The following is a 20,876-nucleotide window of genomic DNA, read 5'->3' as shown; positions in this document are numbered from 1 at the left end:
TTTTTCCCCCCATCGGTTTTATTTGGCTCAATGGTGGGGATCTCATTTGCCATGTACATAATCAGTTATCCCAGCACCTTTTATTAAATAGTTTGTTTCCTGCCTGGATTTGGAATGCCTCCACTGTCTAATACCAATTTTCTGTAGATGCACTTGACTGTCTGAGTTTTCTATTCTGTTCCATTGGTTTGTTTATCTATTCCTGGGCTTAATATCACACCATTTTAATTATTTTACCATTTTATTCAAAATCATCATGGCTTTTCTTGGCTCTTTTTTTCTGTTCTGTGTGAATTTTAGAATGAGCTTGTTAAGTTTCACAAAAATTCCCTATAGGGTATTTGCCAGAATTGTGTTGATTTCTTAATGGAGCAATTTGAGGAGAATTGGTACAATTATTCCATCTAGTATTCCTATTTACAAATATATTTCTCTTTATTTAGTTCTTCTTTGAGTTTTGTTTAAAAGATTTTATTTATTCATGAGAGACACAGAGAGACACGGAGACACAGGCAGGGAGAGAAGCAGGCTCTCCACATTCAGGGAGCCCAATGTGGGACTCAATCCCGGGACTCTGGGATCACGCCCTGGGCTGAAGGCAGGAGCTCAACCGTTGAGCCACCCAGACATCCCTTTGAATTTTTTTTTAAATATTTTTTTAAAAAATTTATTTATGATAGTCATATAGAGGGAGAGAGAGAGGCAGAGACATAGGCAGAGGGAGAAGCAGGCTCCATGCACCTGGAGCCTGACGTGGGATTTAATCCCAGGTCTCCAGGATCACGCTCTGGGCCAAAGGCAGGCGCCAAACCGCTGCGCCACCCAGGGATCCCTCCCTTTGAATTTTTAATACAATTTATGTTTTTCTCTAGCAGAGTCTTACATATAATTTATTGGATTTCTTTTCAGTTACCCCATAATGTTTATTGCTATTGCAAATGGTTTCTTTTTAAAAATTATATTTTCTAGTTGGTTACTACTGGAATATATGAATACTGTCAATATTTGTAAGTTGATTCTATGTTGAGCAACCTTTCTGAATTCTCTGCATTGTAATTGTAGATTCTCTTAGATTTCTAATGAGAGTAATGATAACATACAAATAATGATAATGTTTTGATATTTCCTTCTTACTTTATATATTTTTTCTTACACCATTATACTCTCTGGGACCTCCAAAAGTGTTGACTAGAAGTGGACATCATTCTTTTATTCTTGATTATCCCACTTTACCCTTTTAGTTGCATTTTTACTAGTTTTGGTATATGGTACTTTCGTTATTCAGTTCTAGTTATTTCATAATTTCTATTTTGATTTTTATCCCATGAGTCATTTTTGAGTACATTTATTTTTTATTTTTTTTTTAAGATTTTTATTATTCATGAGAGACACACACACACAGGCAGAGACACAGGCAGAGGGAGAAGCAGGCTCCATGCAGGGAGCCCGATGTGGGACTCGATCTCGGGACTCCAGGATCACGCCCTGGGCCTAAGGCAGGCACTAAACCACTGAGCCACCCAGGGATCCCCTTGAGTACATTTTAAATTTTCTAAACATAGAATTGTTTGTTTACTTTTTATTATTTATTTATAATTATTTACATTGTTTTAAAAGAATATGATTGGAATGAGATTTATTCTCAGAAATTGGTTGATGCTGCCTCTGAGATCTAATATGCAGTAAATTTTTATAAATGTCTTATGTGTGCTTAAAACCAATGTATATTCTTTTCTATTTGGTACAGAGTTTTATATCTGTGTGTGTGTGTGTGTGTGTATGTGTGTGTGAGATCAACTTACTTTTGTGTTCAAATATGCTGTATCTTTAGGGAATTTTTGTCTGCTTGATCATCAGTCTCAGATATCAGAGTTAGAATCCCCTTTAGTTTTACTATCTCATGGTTGTGGTTTTGCTTGTTTCTCCCTGTTAATTTTATCTGTTTTTGCTTCCTATACATTTGAGAGCCTATATTTATTATATAAGTTCATCATATCTTTTTTGTCAGTGTTCTTTTTGCCATTAGGTAATGTCATCCTTTGCTCTTATTTTTGTCTTACATCCTAAGTTCTATTCTGTTGTTCATGTTGCCTTGCCAGCAATAAAAAAGTATTTTTATCAAATATATTTGTTCATGATTTTTTTATCAAATTTTTGGGATCATTTTGCTTTAAATGTGTCTCTAGTTGGGTTTGTTAACCTACTCTTGATAACACATTCTTTTAATTGTGTGTGTGTGTGTGTGTGCGCACGCGCACACGCGCATAGAGACTTGAACTCATTTTTGCCATTTTCTTGCATATTTTCTTTCTTTTTTTGTATTACTCTTGTCATTTAGATTGATAAAATTGTGAATATCATCTTTTATGTTCCTCTGATTTTAGAAGCATAGATGGCATTTCTGTTCTCGTAATGGTTATTCCTAAGTTTTTAGCATTCACACATAACTACAAAATTTTCTATCAAAGTTTAAAAGGATCTTACTGTATGTGAACATCTTCCTTTCCAGTTCCACTTTTAAAATCTCATTAAGATATAATTCACATATTTTACAATTCAGCCATTTAAAATGTACAATTCAGTGTTTTTTATTCACAGGGTTGTACAACCATTGCCACAGTCTAATTTTAGAACACTTTTGTTCCCCTTAAAGGCAATACTGTATCTAGGATTTCTTGTTTGGCCTACTCCCTGTCCCCTTCCCTCCTAAGGATGTTCCCCAGTCCTAGGCAACCACCACTTTCTGTCTCTTTAGATTCACCTGTTCTGAACACTTCATGTAAGTGGAATTAATTTCATTTATGTGACCACTTGTCTTTCAATTATGAAAAACTGTAATTAGGTACATTTGATAATATACTTTATCTGATTGTGGGACCACCAGGATATCTTTCTTGTTTCTTTGTGCTCTCCTTTCTGAAGTACCTCCTAAGATATATCAATTCTTTTTTTTTAAGATTTTATTTATTTATTCATGAGAGAGAGAGAGAGAGAGAGAGAGAGAGAGGCACAGACACAGGCAGAGGGAGAAGCAGGCTCCATGCAGGGAGCCCGACATGGGACTCGATCCTGGGTCTCCAGGATCACGCCCTGGGCTGAAGGCGGTGCTAAACCGCTGAGCCACTCAGGCTGCCCTCAATTTTTTTTTTTTTCCAAAAGATTTTTTATTTACTTATTAGGGACAGAGAGAGTGAGAGAGTGCAAGCATGAGTAGTGGGGAGAGGCAGAGGGAGAAGCAGATTCCCTGCTGAGCCAGGAGCCTGATGTGGGGCTCGATCCTAGGACCTGGGATCATGACCTGAGCTGAAAGTGAGATGCTTAATTATCTGAGCCACTCCAGCACCCCAGATACATCAATTCTTTTTTTTTTTTTAAACTTTATTTTTTTAAGTCTTTTTTTTTTTTAATTTTTAATTAATTTATTTATTTAGAGAGAGAGAGAGAGAGAGAGGGGCAGAGACACAGGCAGAGGGAGAAGCAGGCTCCATGCACCGGGAGCCCGACGTGAGATTCGATCCCGGGTCTCCAGGATCGCGCCCTGGGCCAAAGGTAGGCGCTAAACCGCTGCGCCACCCAGGGTTCCCAGATACATCAATTCTTTAGTGAGAAATTATTAGTGGAAAACTCAGTCATTGTAGGGTCTTAAAAATGTCTTTATTGTCTCATTCTTTTTGATAGCTTAGTTGGGCATTGAATTCTGGCTTGACAATTCTCTTGTTTTTAACATTTTGGTTATATAACTCCATTATCTTCAAGGCATCTATTATTGCTGATGAAGTGTCTGCTGTCAGTCTTTTTTTAGGTAGATAATACTTCTTTATGGTACCTTAATGTTCTGCATTTTCACAATGATATGTGCATGTGTGGGTTTATTTGTATTTATCTTGATTGGTACTGAGATTGCATTTTTTTTTTAAGGGAGAAAGGGGCAGAGGGGGGAGAGAGAATCTTAAGCACGTTCCACACCTAGTATGGAGCCCAACCCACCGCTCTGTCTCAGGACCCTGAGATCATGACCTGAGCTGAAATCAAGAGCCAGAGGCTTAACCCACCAAGCCACCCAGGTGCCCTGAGATTACACTTTGAATGTCTGTGTTTTTATGCCGTTTTTGCTTTCTTTATCTCTTTGAGGATCCTAAACATTGAGTTTGAGGTCAATTTCAGATGGTTACATTATTTCCATTTTGTCTTAAGTGGATTAATCTCTCTGTAGTTGCTTTTGTTGACAATTGTAGTGTTAATTTTCTTTATGTATTTTGGAATTTTGGTTTGAGAGCTTAATTCCAGTGAGAGTTATTATCATCTCACCTTACCCTACTTTTCCTCAAAATTTTGCTTCCATTTGGTTCCACAGGTAATTCAGGATTCCTGATTTTCATGATAATGGTGATAATGTACATCCAGCCATTGAGCTAGCAAGTGGCTGGCTTGGGTTCTGGCCTTTCCTACCTCTTTTATTGTACGGCTTCACATAAACTGCTTTTTTAAGTCTCATTATTGGAGTTTGGCCCACTCCCTGGTTTTAAGCAATGAGCTGGCTCCAGTTGCATGCCATAAGTGAAGCACTTTTAATTCTCATTAACCTACAGAAGCTGAATTCTTGGCCTTCTTTGTTTGCTCCTATACTTAGAGCCCATTAAGCCTCACTCACTGCTTTGTGTTTTGTTCTATTCTTTAGTCCTTGGGAATATTTATTATAAGTAATGTATAACAATAGAATTGATATAATTTATTATCTTTCTTCCTGGGTATTATTGTGAGATAATTCAGCATCTGTTTGTTTGTTTCTTCCTTTCTTAAGGAATTTTCACCTATTCATTTGAGAACGAGAGAGAGGGAGAGCACACACAGGTAAGGGGAGGGGCAGAAGGATAGGAAGAAGGACAAGCAGACTCCCCAGTGAGCAGTGAGCCTGTTATGGGTCCCGATCCCAGGACCCCGAGACTACAACTGGAGCTGAAGTCAAACACTTAACAACTGAGCAATCCAGGTGCCCCAACTCTGCATCTGTTTCAACGTCCTTCTAGTATTCCTCCTTTTACTACATGAACTGGAAAATAAAAATTACTACCTATGCTTCCTTACATCTAGGGTTCCTGATGTAGTTCAGATTACACTAATCACATTCACTTTTATGATACTCCAATTCAGAACTGAATACAGGGGAGGGGGTGGGTAGAGTGTCATACACATGGCATTAGTTTTGCTGGAGCAGATCCAGTGGCTTAGAGTTTGCAGCTCTCTCTGATTCCCAAATTGCAGACCTGGGCTGTGTCCCCTTAGTGCCAGCAATTCTGGCAACAACTTCCTGGTGTCTAACAGAAGCTAAGGCATTGTATTCAGAACCAATAATCACATTGGTAGCTACCTAATTCCTGGATGTGGCTAAGGAGTTATGATTCTGTCCAGCACTTAGCATAGCAGTGCCCTATTTCTTTAAGTTACTTGCTTTTTTTTTTTTTTTTAAAGATTTAATTTATTTATTTGACAGAACACAAGCAGAGGGAGTGGCAGAGGGAGAAGCAGACTCCTCGTTGAGCAGGGAGCCCGATATGGGGCTTGATCCTGGGACTCCGAGATCATGACCTAAGCCAAAGGCAGATGCTTAACTAACTGAGCCACCCAGGTGCCCTTCTTTAACTTTCTTTTCTTTCTATTTTTTTTTTTTTTCTTTAAATTTCTGATGGTGGCAGAGGTGGCTCCCTTGGCAGGCCAGTTCTCTGTGGATTCTGACTCATTCCTTAAGGTTTAGCATAGAGCCTCCCCTTCTACTCTTTCAACTATTTTATTGGCATCTAAATGTTAGCACCTAAGTATTAAATCTGATTGTGCTTAAAACACTAGAGAATCTTTATACCTGCAACTGAATCCTGACTAATATAGCAGCTAGGATTTTACTTTTTATTTTTTTATCTATCACTGTTTACATGGGTAGTATAGGAGTAGGGAGAGGGTTGTGGACTCAAAGTATGAACTTACAAAGCCATCTTATCTAGAACTCTCTGCCACTATGTTATGTTTTTCAATTTTAGATAGTTTCTTTTAGATCAACATTGTAAAGCTGATGTTGTCTGAATTATAAAACAGAAATAGAATGGTATCTGTTTTACCCCCAAGGAGAAAAAAAATAGTATATATTTAAGATTCCAATGTAAACTGATTGGGCTAAGAAAATTTGGAAAATGTAACAACTTTTTCTACCACTGGAAAGTAATGAAGTGTTACCCTCTTTGAAGACTACTATGAATTGTATGACCAAAAAATAGAAAACACCAGCTAGCTACAAATAAATCTTACTCTTCTTCTTTTCTACTTTTAAGTCTTATCACAGCCAGTTTGCTAGTTATGTATCTAAAGAAATAAAGCTCTTTTCTGCAATTTATAGAATAAAAATAGTCATCTTTGTGAAAGTGTTCTGAGATTTCTGATATTCTTTTTTATTAAAATGTTAGTTGCATTTGATAAGAAATGTTCTTCTTCATAATTTTCCTGGCATAACTTCATTGCCACCCAAAACTAACCTATATGACGTTTGTATTTTAAGTAATATTGTAACTGTAGTTCAGGAAATTAGCAGAAATATCCTGAAAATTTCATGCCTTATCTACAAACTTGCCTTTTTGTTCCCTTTAATTTACAATTACTTAAAAAATTATGCCAGAGTCACAACACAGAGTAATGCTTATAATACAAGAAATCTAAAATAGTTATGCAATAAAAATGTGTCTTTGTTATAATTAAAACTTTGAAAAATTATATATGTGAAGAATAAAGACTAGAAAGTAATAATAAAAAAATTGGAAGTGGTTGATACTTTCTTGATACTTTCTTAGAGAAAATAAAACCAGTTGGGCTTGTTTTGTTCATGGGAGTCTTGTTTTGACTCCTAATATCTGGAATCTGCTTCTTTTCTCCTCCATTTGTGAAAACTGGGAAAACTTATTTCTAGGTTTCTGGCACCACTCTTGTTCTTTGTGAGATACGAAAAATGATTGAGATTGGTTGTGTGAATAACATCTGTACATTTTTTAGGTACTCCGAGATGTAGTTTAGATTTACTTGGGGACTTAAACTCATTTAGCCACTATCATCCCTCTCCTGGTGTTCCAAGGGCCTCCTACTTTGTCTGGTTATTTTTCATGCTTATTCCTAAACATCTCCTTTCCACAGTAGCCGGAGAGATACTTTGAACGTACAAGTCAAATCACATGTCTACTTTGCTATAATACTCCAAAGGCTTTTCACCTCATGCAGTGTGAAGCCTGTGGGGCCCTCCATAGTCAGTTTTATTTCTTGTTGCTCCTTCCCTTGCTCCCTCCATTCTATACACACAGTTCCCCTCTTGCTGTTTCTCACTTAAACATTCTGTCAACTCATTCTGCCCTGCATTTGTTGTTGCTTGCACCTGCAGGGCCTTTCTCCCATGGCTTGTATCCCCGCCTCATTCAAGTCACTGCTGAAATGCCTTCTCAGAAAGGCCCTCACAGATTATCTAAATAGTACCCCTCTGTCCTCTTACCTGCTTTATTTTTCTTCAAAATATTATCACTACTGAATATTCTGTATTTATTTGTTGACTGTTTACTCCACTAGAATATAAGTGCAATCAAACCGCAGATTTGATTCTGTTCACTGTTAAATGCTCAAGGTCTGGAACAGAACCTGGGACATAGGTGTCAATAAGTGAATTAATTTGAGTAGTCCTTTACTCTGTACATGGAATTTCTTTTGTTTGCTTTATTTCTTTCTAATCAAGGTTTTTCTGTCCTTGTCAAGTTGAATTTCAATCTGGATAAAGAGATGAAACAGAAACTGCTTCTTTTTTTCTCTGCCTTATACAATGGTCCTTTATTTTCCTTATCTTCCCCACTTCCTATGCATCTAGGAAGAGCTCTTATTATTGTCCTCTGAGCATGATTGTCTTCATGAATCTTAGCTCATTTTGGACTTTGACCTTCCAGGCATTCTTTACATAAATCCTTGCTGGTCTTTTGTATATTTCATTTTGGCCATGTGCTTTTTTTACTTGTATGTTTTGAACACATTCTTTTAACATTTGGCTGCTTCATGGGGTTTCTTGTCTATACACACCAGCTTAGAGATCTTTTCTCTTTCTTTAACTGATTGTACAGTTGAAATTTTTATTTTTATTTTTTCAGGCCTCTGGGACTCAAAACTTTTTTCATGATCTCTAAACATTGGCTTGTATCTGATCTACTTCAACTTTAAAAATATTTTTTGTTTATTTATTTATTTAGAGCATGAGTGCAAGCAGGGGGAGGGGGCAGAGGAAGAAACAGAGAATCTCAAGCAGACTCCCAACTGAGCATGGAGCCTGACATGGGACTCCATCTCTTGATCCTGAGATCATGACCTGAGTGGAAATCAAGAGTCGGATGCTTAATCGACTGAGCTACCCAGACACCCCACTCAGAACTTTTGGTATTTTCTTAAACTTTACACTGTATACCTAATACATCCACAGTTATATTTTTTGGTCATTAGATATTTGAATTTCACATAGGTGGCTTTGCAGATTTTTGTCATTTTTTTACTACCAACCTATTCTTTCTTGCTTGTCAAAATTAAGTCCTATTTAGTAATTCTCTTATTTCCTTATTTTTTTCATTGTTAATTTCTCTAAAAACATACTTTTTAAGGGACGTCTGGGTAGCTTAGCGGTTGAGTGCCTGCCTTCGGCCCAGGGAGTGATCTTGGAGTCCCGGGACTGAGTCCCACATCAGGCTCCCTGCATGGAGCCAGCTTCTCCCTCTGCTTATGTCTCTGCCTCTCTCTGTCTCTCTGTCTCTCTGTCTCTCATGAATAAATCAATAAAAATCTTACAACCTCCCCCCCCAAAACCATACTTTTAAAATTGTTATTTTTTTTAATTAAGTAATTTTAAAGATTCCTCACCAAGATAGTTAATAATTACTTTTTGATACTTATTTGAATGAAAAGATAGCTCTGTCTTGGCAATACAGTAAGGTTTATAGGCTTTGTGAATTGCAGTTGAAGGGTTATTATTTTTAAAGATTTTATTTATTCATGAGAGACACAGTCAAAGACACAGGCAGGGCTAAACCCCTAAGCCACCCAGGGATCCCCTTGAAAACATTAGATGGGTTTTTGGTTAGACTTCTGACAAGAAATTTGGATAGCTCTAAGGCTACAATCTGGTTTGGATTTATCCTTTGGTCAGTAGAGGTCATCTGTGCCAAAGAAACAAAGCTGTGTTTGTGTATGTATGTATGTATTTTCTGGCAGTGACGTTACTATAAAATTGATAACACTAAAAAGAAATTCTTTTTTCTATGCTAACACAACTGATTTATGTCAAGCTGGTTTCTGCTTGCTTGAGTTAGAGTTGTAAGTAAATGTGTATATCTGTATATCCTCTGCTTTGAAGTTCTAATAATGGAAAGATACCCAAGGAATGCTATATTCTCTCCCTTATAGTTCATCCCCAGTTGATCCATATCGCTGTAAACCTGTTAGTCTCCTGTAACTTGTGTAGCTTTTCAAAGTTTCAGAAAAAATATGTATCTTCTGAAGTGCTAAGCTTAACAAATTTTCAAATAGGCTTCACATTTCTAACAAATAATACATGTTATGGAAAGAGTTCTTCTAGAGTTATTTTCTAGAACTTTGAGCAAAGTTTATTTTGCTTGGTCTCCACTAGACTTACCTTTTTCTCTTTAGTTGCCCAAAGTCACCCAAGAACAGCTTTCCCTTTGTAGTATATAAGTCTCACTTGGAACTACCTTGGAGTAGTGAGTTGAGGTATAATACTTAGAAAAAGAGGTGGAAAGGAATGTAGTCAGGGTCCTGGGGATCTAATCTGCATTGCCTGTATGGCAAAGAAAGCTATGGAGGTAAAGCAGACCTTTTCTAATCCAGTGGCAAGTCCTGTTTCCCCAGGGATTGACAGAGATGCCATCATGGGTCTCACCTTGCATGAGGGCACAGAAGTGGTACTGGTGACAAATGGTAGCAACCTGCTGAGGTGTAATGGGTTTAGAGGGCAGAGAATGATTCTGGTAGTAGGACAACCTACCTGGAAGTAGTGCCATTGGCTGCAGAACCCAAGCTGGAGTTCCTTGGGGAACACCTATTATAAGAGTTTACCGAGATATTTGTTTTGCCTATGGCTCATTTGTTCCTTGCCAGAAGTCCATCCATGGGAAGGGTCCTAGTCACTAACCTGGGGAAATGCTACGCGTCAAAGTTTGACCTTTCTGCTAGGAGAAGCACAGTACTGTGAAAATCACAGAGGAAAAGTTTGTTCCTTCTGTTCTGGGCTCTGGTTAGGTCTATTTTTGTGTGTGGACTATTGGAGGAGCTTCATTCTAAAAGCTTATCCTGCAGTATCTCTTGATGTCCTTGGAAATGACTTTAAGCTGTCGTTCCTTGTTTGGAGTTAATGGGATATTGAAGCAGAAATTGAGCTATATCATCATCTGGCAACTGCAGGGAATCTCTAAGGATTATTTTCACTTCTTTGTTTATTTTATTTTTTATTTTTATTTTTTTCCCAAATCAGTATAGTTTTATTGCATTCTTAAGGTATCACAAATAAGTCTGCAAAATCATCTGGCATCTTGCTGTTTCTGTTGCTGGACAACTGAGATCTTATTCATCAGCCTGCTGAACTGTTCCTTTTTCAGAAACATAGATACCATCCAAAAATTTTCTGATATCCTTGTTTTTAGCAGTTTTTAACTTGCTGAATCAAAGCAGCTGAGTTCGAAACAAGTTCAATGTCATTTCCTTCAAGAATTAACTAATCTTTTTGGGCTTGAGATACAGAACAAGCAACACCTGGCTTCATCTGAACCCTGTGAATGTATTTTTCACCTAAGAAATTTCAGATTTCAACAAGAGAACCCTTCTCCTGAATAATAGCGTTGATGGGGAAGTGAGCATACACCGATTTCATCTTGTAACGGAAGCCCAGTGTAACGCCCTTGATCATGTTCTGTACCTGGCTACTGTTAGCACTACAGATCGTGCAAATGGTAGCCAGTTATTTTCTATTTCCCCACCATTTGTCAACTCGGAGCCTCTTCTTTTTCTTTCCGAGAAGACTGAATTCTACATTGTTGTGATTGAAGTCCCTTCGCAGAGTTCCTCTGGGGCCCTTCAGGATCACAGTGTGTCCCTTCAGGGTGATGTCGACATTTTCTGGAATGTCAACAGTCTGATTGCTGAGAATGGTCTTCATTCTCGCAATAGATGTGGCAAAGCCACTTTTTGTTTATTTTAAATAAAAAAAAAATGCCTTTGAGGTATAGATGGCAGGGTAAAGACACAAGTATAGGAATTGCTGCCACTCCACACTGGATTCCTCAGTCACAGCATAAAGTTGTTGCTATTGTTTTATAGCCCTGGGGATTATGTGATTCTTTTGCTTATTGTATTTTTGGGACAATGCTTCTTGCAGTGGCAGAGTCTGACTTATAGTAAATCAAAATGGTCAGGTTTCAGGTTTGTGGAATACTTTAAAAAGTGCACTAAAATTAAAGTTTGTAGAGACAAAATTCTTTTTTACTATACGTAGTTTCTTGAATTGACTTTTTAAAATGACATGTAAGCTAGGGATCTCTGTTCATTTTGGACTGGGGAAAAATAAGAGCAACTTGTACGTTTTTCTGATATAATTGACATTGATCCTTAAGGATTGCTTGGATTAAAGTTAGCCTGTAGTCTGTTTTTGTGTTCTTATCTCTTTCAAAATAGGACTGACCTGAGATTTTTATTTTATTTTATTTCATTTTATTTTTAAGTAAGCTCTATGCTCAACATGGGGCTTGAACTCATGACCCTGATTAGGAGTCACATGTTCCACCGAGTGACCAGCCAGAGACCCCTGAGATTTTCTTTCCTTTTTTTTTTTTTTTTTTTTTAAAGATTTTATTTATTTATGAGAGAGAGAGAGAGAGAGGCAGAGACACAGGCAGAGGGAGAAGCTGGCTCCATGCAGGGAGCCCAATGTGGGACTCGATTCTGGGACTCCAAGATCACTCCCTGGGCCGAAGGCAGGCACTCAACTGCTAAGCCACCCGGGCTGACCCCCCTGCTGAGATTTTCTAATGTAGAAGTGTTTTATGCCCAATATTGTTGATTTCTGTCTCTGTAAGGGCATTGTACCTCCACTAACATTTTACTCCTTGCTGTTAACACTACCTTTCTTCAAAAGTCTGAATGCCTTCCATATGTATGCCTTCTCTTCCCATTGAGGCAGAGACTTCTCACTATATTATTCGCTCTGTGTTGGTCTTTTTTCCTTCCTTCCTTCCTTCCTTCCTTCCTTCCTTCCTTCCTTCCTTCCTCCCTCCCTCCCTCCCTCCCTCCCTCCCTTCCTTTGTTCCGTCCATCCATCCTCAGTCTCTCATCAGTCTTGTCAAGATCTAAAAAAAATTCAGTCGTGGGACACCTGGGTAGCTCAGTGGCTGAGTGTCTGCCTCTGGCTTGGGTCGTGATTCCTGGGTCCTAGAGTCGAGTCCCATGTCAGGCTCCCCACGAGGAGCCTGCTTCTCCGTCTGCCTGTGTCTCTCATGAATAAATAAATAAAATCTTTTAAAAATTCAGTCCTTTTTAAAAAAAATTCAGTCTTCAGTTAATTCCATTAGATTCCCATCATGCTCAGTAAAAAGAGAGATATTGGGAATGGTAGGAGAGGTTGTAGAGGTAGTCATGTTATTTGTTGTACATCTCTTTTCTTTTAAATTGTTGAATAATGATAGCACTTTGCTTAAGTAAGCACATAGCTAGGAATCCCCTAAACTGCTCAATGATGAATACCAATTTTGTAATCCAGTGATTTATACCTAGCTTATATCTTAACCAACTTCATGATCCTGTTCCTTTTCTAATGATAGTTCTTTGTGAAAATTTCTTAACTTTATAGCACTAAATAACGTGGACCTAGAAATAATTATCTTGGGTATTTTTTGATAATTACCCTTTTTTCTCAGAAGAATTATTAAAATAGGATTACCATGATGCCATCTTTACATTAGGGGTGAAATTTTAACTTTTCTTCTGCTTGGACAGCTACTGAGGAAATTAAATAATTAAAATGGAAGTGTAAGTAAGAGTGGAGACATAGTAGAAAAGCCAGATTCATCTAGCTGTCTCTCTCATACTACTGAAAGTTTATTCTCTTAGAATGACAATGACATCTGGTTGGGTTATTTTTATTAATGGGTATCGATTGGTGAGGGAGAAGAGAGCCAAAAACAGTGAAGTTGAGATTGTCTGGTAGTCATGGAAATGAGGGTTGGTGATAGCTAGTCAGCCCTTTTCAGTTTCTGGAATAAACACTGAACACTCCAGATTGGAATTTGGATATTATGACTTTCATAATAAAAAAGCATTTATTAAATGACTCTGTGTGAAACATGTTCTCTATATAAGAGAGAGTGCTCCTCTGTGGGTGTTTGTGATGTAAAGTGAACAATCACAGAATGAATGAATGCTCATTAGGATCAAATATCGAACAAATACTTAATGTTTACAATGCACGAATGCAGTGGTGCCCAATGATTGGTATGAGGAGAGTTTATTAGACTAATTAGTCTAGCAGTCCAGTGGCTGGACTGCTCCCTTCGCTTCCAGTTACTTGGGAAAGTCTTTGTGAGGAAGGCTAATTTCCAAAATGATTTATATGATGGCAGTTGAAGGATTGGCCAGCTGAGAGAGAGAGATGGACATAGTATATGAGACAACCATGAGACAAAGATAGGATCATGCACTGGTAAAGAGAATGAAGATGAGATATACTCTTTTTTAAAAGGGTATTTTTATTTTATTTTAAAGGAATTTCTACACCCAACAGGGGGCTTGAACTCAAGACCTTGAGATTGAGAGTCACATACTCCACTGACTGAGCTGGCCAGGCACTCCAAGGACTAGACAGTGTCTACTGAGGAATAGTCTATGGAAGAGAAAGGAGAGGTGAGGGTCCTTGAAGTGCAGTGACAGGAATGTGAAACTCAGATTAAGGAGTTGGTTCCTGGTCAACAGGATGAGGTGATGCTCCTGCAAAGGTATATGAAAGGATCATGTTAGTGTAGACAGAAAAGAAGTTAAATGTTTTTTTTAGATGCCTACACTTTTTTTAGGAACTGTATGACGCTCATTTAAATATACCTTAGTCTTAAGAACGTTCAGTTTCAGCATGTCCTGATACATACAAACTTAGATTATTTTTAAGACTTATTGTATTTATGCATTTTAAGGTTTTTTTTTTTTAAAGATTTTATTTATTTGAGAGAGGGGGAGAGAGCACAAGCAAGGATAGGGGCAAGGGAGAGGGAGAAGCAGGCTACTCACTGCTCAGGACCCTGGGATCATGACTGGAACCCAAAGGCAGACACTTAACCAAATGAGCCACCTGGATGCCTGACATTTTAGTTTCTTATCATAAAGTTTGATTTCAAGTAACTACTGTGGCAAAGAAGAAAGTTAAATAAAAATCTGTGGAACATAGTACCCGTCATAGGGAAATGCCATTATCTCAAAGACTCAGCCTGGATTTCAAAGCTGTCACTTGGAGCCATATTTCTTGAATTTTTTCCTTTAAGCTCACCAAGCTGGATTGTGTCATTTTAATATCTTAAGACATGTATCAGAGAAAAGGAGAAAATGATCCTAGTATGATTATCACTTGGGAGAAGGTTCAGAGAGGTGAACTTTTAATGAGACTTTGGTGTACTTATGATACATTTGTCCAGCAAAATCACTGAAGTGGCTGACCTGACTTATATTGGTTTTTTGATAGCATCTGATTGCAACTCTGGGGGAATTTCTTCAAGTGAAAGGTAATTTATGGAACTTACTGATAAGACCACTTACATTTTAAAAAGCTTTCTATTGCTTTTAGATATACTCAGGAAAGGCCAAGATGTGCTAGGCTTCACTGTTCAGGTTATGCTTATGGTGAAGTTAGTGATGGTGATACAGCAGTGGATCCATTCCAAATGACAGGAAAGGGACTATTGTGCCAAGATGGGTGACTCAAGGTGCTTTATTCAGTGATCACTGACACACAAAAAGTGCCACAAAAGAGGTCATAAAAATGATGGTGGAATTTTAAAGATAGATGAGAGTGAGATTTTATCATCTTCATATTTTCTCTTTTTTTCTTTAGAAGTAAAAAAAGAGCTTTTATTTCATCTGAATGTCAAGTCAGAAGTAGTTAGTATTCATCAGACCAAGCTTCTCCCTTCTTGGGTCTAAGAATTTCAAGATCTCAGAAGTTATAGCTGAAGCTTTATGCTCAATTCCAAAGGCCCGGAGGTAAAGCAAGGGGATTTAAAAATCAGCTTAACCTCTGCATTTAGAAAGAAACTGGAGCAAATCATATAACATCTAGCTTGGTATCACTTACAGGAGCACAGGTTACTAAGGCAATAATCAAAATGGCTCTGAAAACCAGTCTTGTCAGATCCATTTCCTTTTCTATGAAAGAGCCAGAGACGAGGATGAAAATAGTAAGTTTCTCTTTCTTAATTTCAGTAAGCTTTCGATTCTGACACTTGTGACATGCTCACTGATAAGCAGGAAAAGTACCCTTTTCAGGAATAAGTGACTTCACAGCAAAAAGAATGCAATAAAAACAAAATTTTACTTTTATCTTTCCACATTAATTGCCCTCCTTTGTCAATAGATGTGTTTTTTAAACGCTGTGACAAATACTGTCTTATTGATATATCATAATTCTTAAACCATTTTTCCACTGAGGGGTCCTTGAATGATTTCTAGTTTTTCACTAATCTAAATAGCATATCTCAGAACATCTCTATATAGATTATTTTTCTTCTTTCTTCCCTTTCTCCCTCCCTCTTTACTTCTATCCTTCTTTCCCTTTTTAGGGTGTTGAATATTTCTTTACACTCCTAATATTGCCAGTTGGAATTATTGGACAAAAATATGAATAGTAGAGGCCCCTCGGTGGCTCAGTCAGTTAAGCATCTGCCTTTGGCTCAGGTCATGATCTCAGGGTCCTGGGATCAAATCCTGAATCAGGCTCCCTGCTCAGCGGGGAGTTCTGCTTCTCCTTTTTGCTCTGCTCCATCCCTCTGCTCATTCTCTCTCTTTCTCCCTCTCCCTCTCTCCCTCTCCCCCCTCCTCCTGCTCTCTCTCAAATAAGTAAATAAATAAAATCTTAAATATGAACAGTTTTATAGTTATTGTTACATATTACTAATTATTTTTCAGAAAGATTGAACAAATAAATAATGTCACTAAGTCAAAGTCCAGCCCAGGTAACATCAGATTTTATAATTTATGTTTTAAGCAGTAGTACTTGAAATCTAAATGTCTAACTCTAGGGATGCCTGGGTGGCTCAGCGGTTGAGCATCTGCCTTTGGCTCGGGGGCATGATCCCGAGATCACAGGATTGAGTTCCGCATTGGGCTCTCTGCATGGAGCTTGCTTCTCCTCCCACTTCTTATCTCTCTGCCTCTCTCTCTGTGTCTCTCATGAATAAACAGATAAAATCTTTAAAAAAAAAAAAAAAAAAAAAGCCTAACTGTATTTTCTCATATGATTCCTTTCCTATTTGTATTTCTTTTTTCAATTTGTTTTCTCTCCTTTGACTACTTAGGAGTGATTTTTAGGTGTTGCCCTTACATAATTGTATATTTCTTTTACATTTTTGCATAACAAACCTTTATTACTTTGTTCCAATTTGTTGCATTTCTTTTTGTATTTCTTTCTTTTTTTTTTCTTTCTTTCTTTCTTTCTTTCTTTCTTTCTTTCTTTCTTTCTTTCTTTCTTTCTTTCTTTCTTTCTTTCTTTCTTTTTTTTCTTTTCTTTTCTTTTCTTTTCTTTTCTTTTCTTTTCTTTTCTTTCTTTCTTTCTTTTCTCTTTTCTTTTCTTTTTCTTTTTTCTTTTCTTTCTTTTCTTTTCTTTTCTTTTCTTTTCTTTCTTTTCTTTTCTTTCTTTTTTGAAGATTTTATTCATTCATCCATGAGGGACAGAGAGAGAGAGAGAGAGGGGGGGGCAGAGACACAGGCAGAGGGAGAAGCATGCAGGGAGCCCAAAGCGGAACTCAATCCTGGGATCTCGGGATCATGCCCCGAGCCCAGGATCATGCCCAGGGCCGAAGGCAGGCGCCAAACCGCTAAGCCACTCAGGGATCCCTCCTTTTTATATTTCTTTATTATAGTTTAGTAAACTGATTTTCTGAGATTTTATTTTCTGAGATAATTTCTTAATCACCACAAAAGATTAATTTTCTGGTTAATTTTCTTTAAAAAAAATCATAAAGATACACAGATGTGCCAAGCAAAGTATGGATCCAGATAGAATTTTCAATACTAATATTCAGTTATTTCAATCATTTTGTAAGTGGTGATTCTTCAACCTTGAGTTGCTATTGATTTCTTATCATATATTAAATGAACAATACCAAATTCTGCTTGTGTGAACTACAGTGGCATCTTACCTAGTCTCCCTGCCTCTAGATAGCTCTTTCCTATTTAACCAGCACAGTGATGCCAGAGAGATCTTTCCAAAACTCAATATGCTCATGGTACTCTTCATCTTGGACTCATTTAATGGTTCCATTTTTGTCAGTATAAAGCCTAAACTTCTTAGATGGGAATCCCTGCTCCTGGAGCTTTATATTCCAGGAGAACCCATGATGGGTTGGGTGCTTTTGTCCTCTCGTACTCTACCTACCTTATTCTTAAAAAACAAAAAACAAAAAACAAAATATGAAGTAGACAAAGTTATTCTCTGTGATTCTAGCTTCTCAATCAAGGGCTTTTCTCCTCACATTCTTCTCACGAGATGGCATCGCTGCTAATGCGTAAATTGCCCTCTCTCTCATCCATTAGCAAAACTTGTTTCATGAAAGGAGCTGAAACGAAACTCTCATTTTTACCTTCTGTAAAAGGAATAGAAGTATTATGCCTCCCAGGGATATTCCATTTGAAAGGCCAGAGAAACCTTAAGGTTGCCTCAAATTGCCTAAAATCAAGCTTTAATATTAGAGCAATTAGCATTTTTCAGTACTGTTAAAACTGAAAAAAAGGAAAAAAGAGGCAGCTTGAAATAGAACCAGTAGGTTATGGTGGGTGTTCCCTCTAGGCCTGAAGTCTGAGGCGCTCGGTTTTTAACATAGTAACTGATTTCATGAGGAACCTTGAGACCATTCATACTACTAATTTATTCCCAGTTGTCAACTAGGGAGAGAATTACTGTTTACTACCTTTCTTGGATCTTGGGGAGATTGGGGATCTATTTTGGAGAAGTGCTTTATAAATCTAATAAATGATAAATCAACAAAAATAATTTAAAAAATAATCTTAGAGGATAAATTATACAAAGCTCTGTCATACCTTTTATGAATCCCATTGGGGTATCTGGGTGAATCTGAAAAGACTTTCTGCTTGGGCTTGAATTTGAATTGGATTTTGAATGAGAGAAGTAAATACTCTGATAAATTGAGGTAAGAATTTAGTTCAGTGAAAAAGAGGAAATGAAGATAGTTTCATGGAAGAGTGAGTATGGGGGAGGAAGAAAGTGACTGAATATAGAGACAAAATATTGCAGAAATAAATGAGGTACCTATGATAAGATATATAGAGTGTGTTAAGCAAAATTAACTTTGTAGTGGTCAGAGGAGACCACCAACATGTTCTGAATCTTTAGGAACACCAGAGAGAGACCTGTGTCTGCCTTAAAGTATATTTTCTGCTTAACAGTGAAGGGTGAACGTTCTTTTTTTTTTTTTTTTTTTTTTAAGATTTTATTTATTTATTCATGAGATACACACACAGAGGCACAGACACAGGCAGAGGGAGAAGCAGGCTCCATGCAGGGAGCCCAATATGGGACTCAATCCCAGAACTCCAGGATCATGCCCTGGGCCAAAGATAGATGCTCAACCACTGAGCATCCAGGTGCCCCCTGAACACTCTTTTAAAGAGTCTTTGGCCTTGTGCAATGTAAATATGTGAAGAAAAAAAAAACACCTTATACTCCCTAAACTAATTTGGTCTGCCTTGAAGGAAAAGATAGGCTCTCCTGGGCAGTTACGTATTAATATGGAGTTACTTGGGGGTCTGTTAAAGAAGGTTAAGTACTGGAGTTTTCATAATTGCTTCTTTAATTTCTTCCTCATGGTTTTGTTCTAAATTACAAGTGGAGAATTACTATAATATATATACCATCTCTAGCAAGCTTCATTAATCTTTGGGATACTTGTTTTTGTAAAGAACAGGGACCAAAAAAAAAAAAAAAAAAGAATCCAGGTTAACTAATTTTTATTTCTTCCTCTAACTCTTCAAAGCAGACCTTTAAAGTAGGGTGTGTATTTGAGACAGAGTTAAGATTTATTAGTAATTGAAAAAAAAAAGATTTATTAGTAATTGAAAGCTTCTGTTATACTTAAGAATGCCTTTTAATTTTTTAAAAAGATATTATTTATTCATGAAAGATACAGAGAGGTAGAGACGTAGGCAAGGAGAGATGCAGGCTCCTCTCAGGGAGCCCAGTTTGGGACTCGATCCCCAGACCCAGGATCATGCCCTGAGCCAAAGGAGATACTCAACCACTGAGCCACTCAGGCATCCCTAATTTAAATTTTTTGAGAGAGAGAGTATGTGCACACAGGTGGTGGGGGATGGTGGGAGAGGTAGAGAAAGAATCTTAAGCCAGCTCCATACCCAGCACAGAGCTCAACAAGGGACTTGATCCCATGACCCTGAGGTCATGACCTCAGCCAGAATCAAGAGTTGGATGCTCAACCAACTGAGCCACTCAGACAACCTTGCCTTTTAATTTTGGTATTTGGAACAAATATATCTTGGGCAAAGCTGCTGGAACCTTCCATTATATCTATACCGTCCTTCCTTTCACCCCCTTGGCCACCACAAGTCCCCAACCTTTGTGAATACTAAGGCCTTGCTGGACTATCCCTGTGGAATTGGATACAGAGAAGACAGTCCCATAACCAGAAGGGATTGAAGAGAGATCTCAGTCTTGACTTGGTACTCTCAAAGAGTATTAAATAAAATCTAAGTTACCATGCTTCTCATAATCCTCTTTATTTTCTCCAATTCTTTCATGTTAGGGCTGTTCAGCAACCCCTCTCTCACTAAAAGACTGAGCTCTTTCTGGTACCCCAACCTGATTTCTTTTGTGTTCAGATATCTTCCCTATCTCTTAATTAGATGGGCAGATTTAGTATTCCTGGCTTCTTTTCTTATTTTTCTCTATTCCTTTCCCATTACTTAACTCTCTACAAGAAACATGAGTTCAGAAACTGTCAGAGCATGCAAGAATTCTTCCTTCTTTCCTCTTGGCTTTCCAGTCTTGCCTTTTTCCACTCATTCTCTTGATTCTGAATCACAGTTAAGTCCTGGGAAACTGAACAGTGCAGAAGAGAACTTTCCTTAAAGGGCTGTGCAGGGCTGAGGGGATAAGTGGAATGTGTGATTAATAAAACACATTTTAGTTATCCCTTCCCTCTCCCATGATGGGTGCATTCACACCTTAATAAGTTATATTGTGGTTGGATAATAAGGTTGCTTTGAGGAATTAAGAATTCTATTTTCTGGGTCCAAGGGAGGAAGGATACAGAAGAGAGCAATAACTAGCAGCAAGGGAGGAGAAATTGTAAAGGAGATAATGCTGATCTGTTCTCCCTCTCTCCCACCCCTAATCAGTTGCAAACAACTGGTCTTTTTAAAAATTAAATTTTAACTCCTTAGCTGGTTAATGAAAGTCCGTTTTGCTGGTAGTATCATACCTAACTGGCACATTCAGATCATCTGGTTGTTTTAGGCCATAGTCAGGGTGCAAGCTCTGACAGTTGTTAAACTAAAGAAATATATTTTGAAACATTGCTCCATATATC

The 20,876-nt window shown here is 37.7% G+C and overlaps 1 protein-coding gene and 1 pseudogene across 5 annotated transcripts in view; one reads left to right on the top strand and one right to left on the bottom strand.

The window, feature by feature from the left end:
- Nucleotides 1-20,876, top strand: part of FRMD5 (FERM domain containing 5) — a 310,956-nt gene that overhangs the window by 55,568 nt on the left and 234,512 nt on the right. The gene's annotated exons all lie outside the window — the stretch shown is intronic.
- On the bottom strand, nucleotides 10,554-11,245 carry LOC140623372 (large ribosomal subunit protein uL6-like; annotated as a pseudogene).

Source organism: Canis lupus, chromosome 32 (genome assembly GCF_048164855.1).
Source record: "Canis lupus baileyi chromosome 32, mCanLup2.hap1, whole genome shotgun sequence".
Lineage (NCBI taxonomy): Eukaryota > Metazoa > Chordata > Mammalia > Carnivora > Canidae > Canis > Canis lupus.
The sequence above is the reverse complement of the archived record's forward strand: the minus strand, read 5'-3'. Positions and strand labels throughout refer to the sequence as shown.